General features: G+C 43.3%; 1 pseudogene; it reads right to left on the reverse strand.

Moving 5' to 3' along the window:
- Positions 1–8,292: 8,292 nt before the first annotated feature.
- Positions 8,293–8,788, reverse strand: LOC123580932 (annotated as a pseudogene).
- Between the last annotated feature and the right edge of the window lie 914 nt (positions 8,789–9,702).

The following is a 9,702-nucleotide window of genomic DNA, read 5'->3' on the forward strand; positions in this document are numbered from 1 at the left end:
GCTGGCTTGTTTAGGTTGGCAGTAAAAAAGTTAAGCACTCTTTTCTAATTAACACCCTATTAGTATAACAGCAATATCCATGTAGAGTTACTCAAGATTATGTTTATTTTCATCACTTGGCTTAGGTTGGTTTCCAAGCTAAGGAAATTGGAACTTACCTGATGGTGTGAAGTAATGAATTACTGAAACCTCCCTTCAAGCCAGACTCAGCCGACAAAGAAATATGCTAAGATGGGTACATGCCAGGAAATGCCAGTCAAACAGGTGCCTGTTGGGGAAATATGATAACCAGAAACCCCAGGCAAATGTTTCCCAGACCAAAGCTCCCCTGGACTCCAGAATACACTTCCTGGAAAATGTGGGCATGGTGAGAGTGCCCTCTGCTGGCAGCAAGGAGTATTTTCAGCAATTTGCAAGCCAATTTGCCCTAGTCTACAGGGAGAGGATTTGAGAGAACTTGAGAAGTTCAAGGAAACTTATTAGGACTGCCTCTACTTTTATAATGGCAATAAAGTCCAACATAACCATTATGAGAAAGTAAAATACGTAAATACAGGCCCTGTTATAGAGTATAGCTGGAAAAGTTTAGAAGGGCGCACAGGTTGCTGTTTGAGACAGAGAGGAAGTTGATGAGGAGGGAGGGAGGAGGCCATGCAGGGGTGATACAAGCAGCAGATGAGAGAGGATGGGATGTGGCCAACAGATGAGGGTGTGGTTCTCTGCTGGGATCATGGGCTGTTCACCCTGTAACAGGAGGGAAGGCAGAGTGTAGTCACAGGTAGGTGTGCAGGTGTCACAGTGGGAGATGGTGGAAGGTTTCTTTTGAATCTACCAGTGAAATGGGAAGCAAATCCCTCACCTGAGTTTCCATGAGGCAAGAGTGAAAAGTTTGAAATAGTCATCTAGGAGAAGGAGAAAATGATTACACGGAGAGGGGTGGGGAGCACAGCAGGATTGCCAAGCAGCAGTAAAGGGAACACAGTCATGAGTTTCAAGTGCAATCAGTGGAGAGGCTGCTTCTTCTGGGAATGCAGAAAGCTACAATTGTCACCCATCCTCACCCATTACACAATCACAATTTTTCTTGAAACCACCAGAGAGCTGAGATCACAAGGCTGCAAACTTTTCAGCTCTTTCGCCAACAGGTCATTTGTAGGAAGCCTAGCATTTTCCTTCAGGCCCCAAACTATAAGCCTCTTCTCTGAAGATATTGGACTTACCTCCAGGGCCAAACAGGACTCCAGGTTGGGTTCTAGTACTGAGGAGTAAAGCCCTCCCCTTACGCATTTGGGAAGCCACAGCTGAGGTCTGGCTATCTACATGCTAATGCAAAAGAGCAGTGCACCCACCGCTGAGCCCTGCCCACAGTGGTCCGCATACTCACTCCTAGGAGAGACCTAGACAGAAAAACAGCCACACCCCTGCGTAAGCCAGGAAGCCCACAGCAGCTCTGTAGAAAACAACACCGTTTCCCATTATTATTTAAAAATTTCTTTTTAACGTTTAGTTATTTTTGAGAGAGACAGAGTGCAAGTAGGGGAGGGGCAGAGAGAGAGAGAGACACAGAATCCGAAGCAGGCTCCAGGCTCCAGGCTCCGAGCTGTCAGGACAGAGCCTGAAGCGGGACTGGAACTCATGAAACATGAGATCATGACCTGAGTAGAAGTCAGAGGCTCAACCAACTGGGCCACCCAGGTGCCCTTCCCATTATTAAGTAGAAATTGACAATCACCAGGCAACAGACAAACACCTGAGTGTAAAACAACAACTATACAAACAAAATCACTCCAAAGGAAACAGGTAACTTCAGCGAAGAGAAGAAACATAAAAGCAACCCTCTAACTTATATCCTCAGAATTTTTGAGATTTTGTGTGGATATGAATAAAAACAAGAGCAGGCAGTGCTATTAAAGAAACATTCAGAAAATTATTATTATTTTTTTTTTTTAATTTTTTTTCAACGTTTATTTATTTTTGGAACAGAGAGAGACAGAGCATGAACGGGGGAGGGGCAGAGAGAGAGGGAGACACAGAATCGGAAACAGGCTCCAGGCTCTGAGCCATCAGCCCAGAGCCCGACGCGGGGCTCGAACTCACGGACGGTGAGATCGTGACCTGGCTGAAGTCGGACGCTTAACCGACTGCGCCACCCAGGCGCCCCCAGAAAATTATTTAGAAAAAAGTTAATAGAACAATTGGAAGATAAAGGCAAAGCAGTTTCCTAGGACATAAGGCAAAGACCTGGAAACCTGAGAGAAAAGTTAAAAGCCCTAAGTATCAATCCAGAAAGACAATCACCTGCTTAATAGACGTTCTAGAGGAGAAACAGAGAAAGTGGATCAAAACAATAATATAAGCTACTTCCCTAGGGTTCAAAAGGAATGTAGTTTTCACATTTTAAAAGTTCAAATAGTATTGACGGCCATGCACAAGTTTGACAAACTTCTACAGGGGTGCCTGAGTGGCTCAGTCGGTTAAGCATCCGATTCTTGATTTCGGCTCAGGTCATGATCTCATGGTTTGTGAGTTCGAGCCCTGCATCGGGCTCTGTGCTAGCAGCTCGGAGCCTGGAGCAGCTTCAGATTCTGTGTCTCCATCTCTCTCTCTTGAAAATAAATAAACATTAAAAAACACACAAACTTCTACATTCTGAGGATAGGGTATATCCTAAAGGGGAGAGAAGGGTGGGGGAAGGTGATTCAGGGGTGGGAAGGGAGAGAACGAGACGGAGAGGGGAAGAAAGGGACATTCTTTGAAAATAGGAAGTCAGGTTGTCATCAGGTTTCTCATCAACAGCTGGATTTTAGAAGATGATGGATCCAATTCCTCCAAAGTTCTAAGGACAAATTATTTCGGATCTAGAATTCTAATCAAATGTGAAGCTGCAGTAAAATGTTTTGAGAAATGCAGAGCAAATTAGGTGCAGCTGTCATGAAAACGCACGCTGCAGATCTCTGATTATGGGGATTGTAACTGAGCTGGGCCCACTTTCGTGCCTAAAATCCATTACACATGTGTTTGCTAGTTTATGACTGTAGCAGAGACACTAAAGCAAACCTGCCTCTGGGACACAGGAGACTCTCCAGTGTCTTTGCCAAACAGTTCCGTTGACTCAGCGGCAGTCTAGAACACTTCTACCCAACCTTCTCTCCCTCTCTCCATCACTTGGCATCTAACCTACACAGGGTCTGAAGGTCCTCCAGGACTTGCCCAGCTCCTTCCTGTTCTTCTCATACAAGTGCATTTACTCCCACCGTGGAATCTATGCATCTAAAATCTTAAAAAGGATTACAGGGAAAATTGGGGCTTTGAGATGCAGACAAAGGAGACCCAACATATGCATAACTGAAGAAGAAAACCGAAATCATGAACCATAAGTATATATTTCGTTAAATATCTGGACACGCGGAAAGGGAGTGACGGCGTATGCTCTCGTCTCTCATTTTTGACAATACCTTCCAGAATTCTGAGCACACCAAAGCCCCCTTTGGCTTTGAAGCCATATGATCTTGACTTTAAATCTTGTCTCTTCCAGTTACTACAAGAGATCTCAGTATGTTACTTAGCATCTCTCTGCCCTGGTGTTCTCACCTGTATAATATGCCCATGAATACCTATCATGTAATAATGTGGTGAAAGTTACATGAAAATTGCACACAGTGCCTGATACTTAACAGGCAAAGTGGACAAAGATACAACTAGAAAAGTTACTGAAGAGAATCTGCGCGGATCCCTCTTTGTCTTTTGGTAACAGGTTTTAGAGTAAATACAGTAACATCTCCTGAGCATGACAATGTACAGATATGGGTCCAAATTTGGGGGCTTGAATCCCAGCTATATCACTTTCTGGTTGGGAGGCCTTACATAATATCTCTGCCTCAGTTTCCCCATTTCATAATGATACTTCTCTCTTAGGGCTGGTATGAAAATTAAATGAATTAGTACATGTGAGTGTTTAGATGACTGCCTGGATCACAATAAATAATCAATAAATGTTGGCTGTCATTGAGCTTGTCAATTAGCTCTGAGACCTTCTGGGTTGAGGTGCCTGATTGGATACAATATATGTGTAGCATTTTTCCTCAGTAAAGTAACTTTAAAACAGAACAAAAACATAAACTCAAGGCAACGGGGAGAACAAGAGAAGACAAGAGCTATCAAATTTGTGAAGCTACAAATCAGAAGGGCACGTGGCAGCCGAATCCGCTTAGCTGATGGAGCTGAACGTTATGCCCTCAGTGGAGAATGTGAGAACTCAGCTTGATTCATCCCGCAGTACCGCCCGAAGAACCTCCCGGAGCTCAGAACTGGGTGGCATTGGGTGCCTTCAGAACAGGGGGTAAGGGAGGGGCTCGAATAAGAAGCCAGGGGGTGGGGGCGAACGGTCAAGGAGTAATAAGATTTCTTCCTTACCTCACACTGCTTGTGGCTGCCCTTTTCCCATCTCGGTACAACACGGAAGGCTTTTCTGCCAAGGAGGGAAATAAAGTCCTGTGTGCTACACAGAAAACAGGCTTCTGGGGGCATGTGCACCTGAATGCTGAGATCCCCAGTTCACTTCTTCATTCATCTTGAAAAATGTCAGCATCCAGAACATTTCCCTGCAATCGGGAGAGAAGACTCTCCCTCGGGGAATCTGGCCAGCCTGAGAAGAAAGACGTTGACTTGGAGGTTCCCAATACACAACGGCTTTGGACCACCCAGGATGAAACGCCAATCTTTCCCTTCATGCATTTAGGACTTCCAGTCTCTTTTTTTAGAGCCCAGTCTTAGCCAAGAGTAGATAGCCAAGTCTTGTCAGACATCGAGAAAGTTCTCTGACGTGGAATAAAGAGGTCCAAACAGGTAAATAATGAAATCTAGAGGAAATAGAATGAATGCAGTTTAGAAGAAAACTTTTTTTTTTAAGTTATCATTAATACTCCTGGAGAATGAGGGTGATGTTATCAATAAGCAAGAACAAAGTGTTACTGAAAAGTCCCCAAATAAAAATAATAACAACAAAAAATGCTTTTGAAAATTAAAATAGGGTGACAGAAATGAGACACTCAGTAGAAGAACTAGAAGGTAAATGGGAAGAAATTTCCTGGCAAGTGGGACAAAAAGAATAAAGAAATGGAAATTAGGAGATATGACATAAGAAATTAGAGGTAAGTATAAAAGATCCAAAATCTGACCAAGAGGAATTTCAAAAGAGAACAGAGAAGGCTAAGGGGACTAGATCATCAAAAATAGTTTAAGAATATTTACCAGAGCTGAAGAACATGACTTTTCAGATTCAAAGAGCCCAGTGAGGGGCGCCTAGGTGGCTCAGTCAGTTAAGTGTCTGACTCTTGATCTCAACTCAGGTCATGATCTGATGGCTTGTGAGGTTGAGCCCTGCCCCGGGCTCTGCACTGAATGCATGCAGCCTGCTTGGGATTCTCTCTCCCTCACTCTCTGCCCCTTCTCTGCTCACACATGTGCTCACATGTGAGAGCCCCCAAATTAAAAATAAATCCATGTGAAGGGGCATCATTGTGAAATTTCAGAACAAAGAGAAGATCCTACAAGCTTCCAGAGAGGAAAACTAGATCACATATAAAATAATTCAAATAGCTCCTCAATAGCCACACTGGAAATAAAAGGGCAGTGGAGAAACACCCCGCAAACTATGAAAAAAAAAATTCCAACCTAGAAAAATTATTTCCAACTTGGAATTCTAGAGTCAGGGCGCCTGGGTGGCTCAGTTGTTTGAGCGTCTGACTTCGGCTCAGGTCATGATCTCATGGTCTGTGGGTTCAAGCCCTGTGTTGGGCTCTGTGCTGACAGCTTGGAGCCTGGAGCCTACTTCGGATCCTGTGTCTCCCTCTCTCTCTGCCCCTCCCCCACTCTCACTTTGTCTCACTCTGTCTCTCAAAAATAAATAAATGTAAAAAAAAATTAAAAAAAAAGAATTCTAGAGTCAGTTAACAATCAAGCAAGTTTGAGGACAGGCACAATAAAGACATCTTCGGGCTCAAAACCTCCACCTCCCATGCATCCTTCTCAAGGAGGCTATTGGAAGTAAAGCAAGGAAGAGAAGGACATGGGATAAAGAAAATTAACTTCAACCCAGAGAAGAAATTATGAGAAATATGGTGAAGGGAGATCCCAGAGTGACAGTTGTAGACCAGGTGATAGGGCAGGTGTATTTCCCAGGTTGGAGCAGTGTCACGCAAAAGGCAGGTGTGGTGATGAGCATGGCTATACCCTAGACTGTTGGACCATCTTTTTAACCTGATGAGGTTGCTGAAGCACAAATTCCATTCCAACAAGGTATTAAACAAAAAGAGGAAGACATTAAGGAAACAGGAAATCCAACCCAAAGAGAAACGCAAAAATAATTTAGGGATGGCAGCAAAGAGAAGTCAGTCCCAGGAATACAGCTATGCAGCAGGCCTACAGACCAAAAACCAGCTCCTGTAGGAGAAAGCAGGTCCTCATGAAAGGTGGTTCCAATAGCGAAAGAAAGAAAGAAGAAAGAAAGAAAGAAAGAAAGAAAGAAAGAAAGAATTAAATTGCTTGATGTTGTTGACCTTGTAGAAAAATGTTCTGAGAGACTTTTGGAAGTTGTAGGGTTAATTGACAATTAAATGCAAAAAAGTTAAGTAAATGAAAAAGCAAGGCAATTATCCACTACAGATAAAACAAGAATTAAGAAAGGAAACATAATCGTAGTGCACTACAATGCTCACTGTGAATAATATTTGTCTAGGCAGACAATGTAAACAGTGACTATTGATCTAAAAACTGTAATCTACATGAGGAGGAGGGACAGGAAACAGAGGGATGCGGACAGCGGTGTCCAAGAACGAGATTGAGATCCTCATCTACCACAATAGGAAGTCAGTGGATCGCATCTAGAATTGATGAAGTGAAAGATAGCATAAACTTGTTATTTAGAAACACAGGGATGAGGAAACCCAGGGAAACAGCAGTTGGCAGTGCTGGCCCCTGGGGTGGAACCATGTGGAATAGGACAGGTAGAACAAGGAATTTGTATTTTGTTCCAAATACGTTCGTTCAATTTGACATTTGAAACTGTGTGCACTGCTAAAAAATTAATTTTAAAAATGGATGGATTTTTCCTAGCATCTTTTCTTCCACGTCTCCTCATGGACTCTGAATGCTCCAGTGTCTTTTTCTGGCTGCCCTGGTCAAGGGGTAAGGCTTAGAAGATGACAATCCCACACACCCTTAAAAACTACCTCTTAGTTTTCTACAGGTGTATGTTTCTTTTCTTTTTTTTTTTTTTATTATATAGCATTTTATTTAAAGTTTTTTTAATGTTTATTTATTTTTGAGAGAAAGAGAGAGAGACAAAGAGAGAGGGGAAGGGCCAGAGAGAGAGGGAGACACAGAATCTGAAGCAGGCTCCAGGCTCCAAGCTGTCAGGACAGAGCCCGAAGCGGGGCTCGAACTCACAAACCGCGAGATCATGACCTGAGCTGAAGTTGGATGCTTAACCAACTGAGCCACCCAGATGCCCCTATAGCATTTTATTTTTTTTTAAAAACTTTATTTCATAGAATACATTTTCACATTAGAGATTCCTACAGTGGAAGAATAACTATTACTTACAGTTTTATATTTGTAGAACATTAGGACAAGTAAAATAAACACATTTGAGGATTAAGTCCCAGTTCAGAATCTGTAATATTTTGATACATCTATAAGAGGACCTCTTCCCTACATGGAATTTTTCTACACTCAGAAGCTCTCCAGGCTCCTCCTCCCAAGTTTTAGAAATGAGCAGTATTTCCTAACTTTAAAGCTTCCCTAGGACATGTAACCATTAATAACTGGTATAACAGAGAGGGAAGTTTTCAAAAATTAAACACTGACTAATTTTCTGCAAAGTCTTTACTTGTGAATGAACAGTCTTTCCCTTTCACCATCCTTCCCAGGACAAACATATACGTTTGATCAGGTATTGATAGTAATAAAGCTGAATTCCCTTTAAGAATTTGAAAAGCTAACAGGCAAAAGCTCATATGCAATGTTTAGTTATGCTGAGTCTTGTAAGAAGCTGGGAGACAACCCCTATCAACTCACCAGAACAAGGAACTCAGTCCCCAAAATACTTGGATGCAATTCCTCTCAAACCTTTTCCTCAAAGACGAAATTCTAAAAATAACAAGGCAATTAGGAGAAGAGGTTTGTCTCACCAATGGACTTACCTGTCATTTCCTCCTTATTGTGAGTTGAATGGTATGACAGGGCAGAGGCAAAAAGGTGTACATCAATTCTCGGGGTATTGAGTCAAAAAGGTCAGAGCTTCCACAGCATGGCAACAGCTTTTGCAGATGCCCACATCATGATAGTTGAAATAACACAGCCCAGCAAATGTTAAAGCTGACAGGGCCAAAACGCCTGCCTTGGCAGTTTTTCTGCAAAGCATCTCCAGGAACGTAGTCAGTTAACCATTTATCCAAGGCCCGAGTGACTATGGAGCATGAGGGCTGCAGCCAAGAAGTAGTCCATCGCAGAGCTGGGATTCAAATAAGTAGCTGGAATTAGGCCCAGGAGCAAAATACTGACCACCCTCTCACCAGTCCAGTGGAGAGATACAGCCTTGGAACCAGCATGGTGGTTGGGTGACAGGTGAATGTGCTGTGTTCTACACTGTCCTGGGGTAGGTTGGTCCTGAGACATAAGCAGGTCTGACCACTGGAATTCGGAGAAACGGAGCTTGGCCTCCTTGTGCACCACACAGGACACTCAGCCTCCAGAGATTCGCCATCTTTTATAGGTGTGTGTTTCTTAAAGTGGGCTATTATTTCAAAGAACAGTGCCCTATGTAATTTTATATGGAAGAATGAAGAAAGTGATCGTGGCAAGAAAATTAGAACTGTAAATTCCTTAAATGCAAGTTCAACACTTTGCATTTATCAGCCATCTTAATTTCTCATGTCCCTAATTTCCTTTTTGACCTCTTGGGAAATCTTTAGTTTTCCCCCTTGCATTCCTGGACTGAAGTCCAGTTCCCAGGCAACTGATGGCTTCCCACATTTCGGGACCTGCTCTGGGGACTCTGTGGGGCCCAGGCTTCTGCTGACTTAAGCCCGTGTCTAGTTCTTTCTAACTGGTTCATCTTCCCTTTGAAAAACAAGGACATCCCCTCCCTTAGAGCAGTGTCCCGCTCACCACCCAGAGCTTGGCACAGAATATAGTCTAGGATAATTAACTGAATGAATGGACTGCTTTTCTAACCTCAGAACAATCCTTAAACTGCTGTGAGAGCTGAAGGGATCCTAGTTGATCTAGTCCAACCACCTCATTTTGCAAAATCCCTGACAGGAGCCAGCATTTGTTCAGGTCACTTGGTGAGTTAGATACGGAAGTAGGTGTGCATACTCATATCCTCGGGCCACTGTAACAAAGCACCAAGAAATGGGTGGCATTAAACAACAGGAATTTATTCTCTCATGGTTCTGGAGGCTAGAAGTACAGAATCAAGGTGTGGCCAGGGCCATGCTCCTTCCAAAGGCTCTGTGGGAGGGTCTTTCCTTACCTCTTCCAGCTTCTGGTGGCCCCAAGAGTTCCTTGGCTTGTGAAAGACTAGCTCCAATCTCTGCCTGTCTTCACGTGGCCATCTTCCCTCTGTGCTGGGCGTCTTCGCATGGTGTTCTCCCCCCCTATCTTCACATCTTCTTTGTATAAAAACACCAATTATATTGG

Source organism: Leopardus geoffroyi, chromosome A3 (assembly GCF_018350155.1).
Source record: "Leopardus geoffroyi isolate Oge1 chromosome A3, O.geoffroyi_Oge1_pat1.0, whole genome shotgun sequence".
NCBI lineage: Eukaryota > Metazoa > Chordata > Mammalia > Carnivora > Felidae > Leopardus > Leopardus geoffroyi.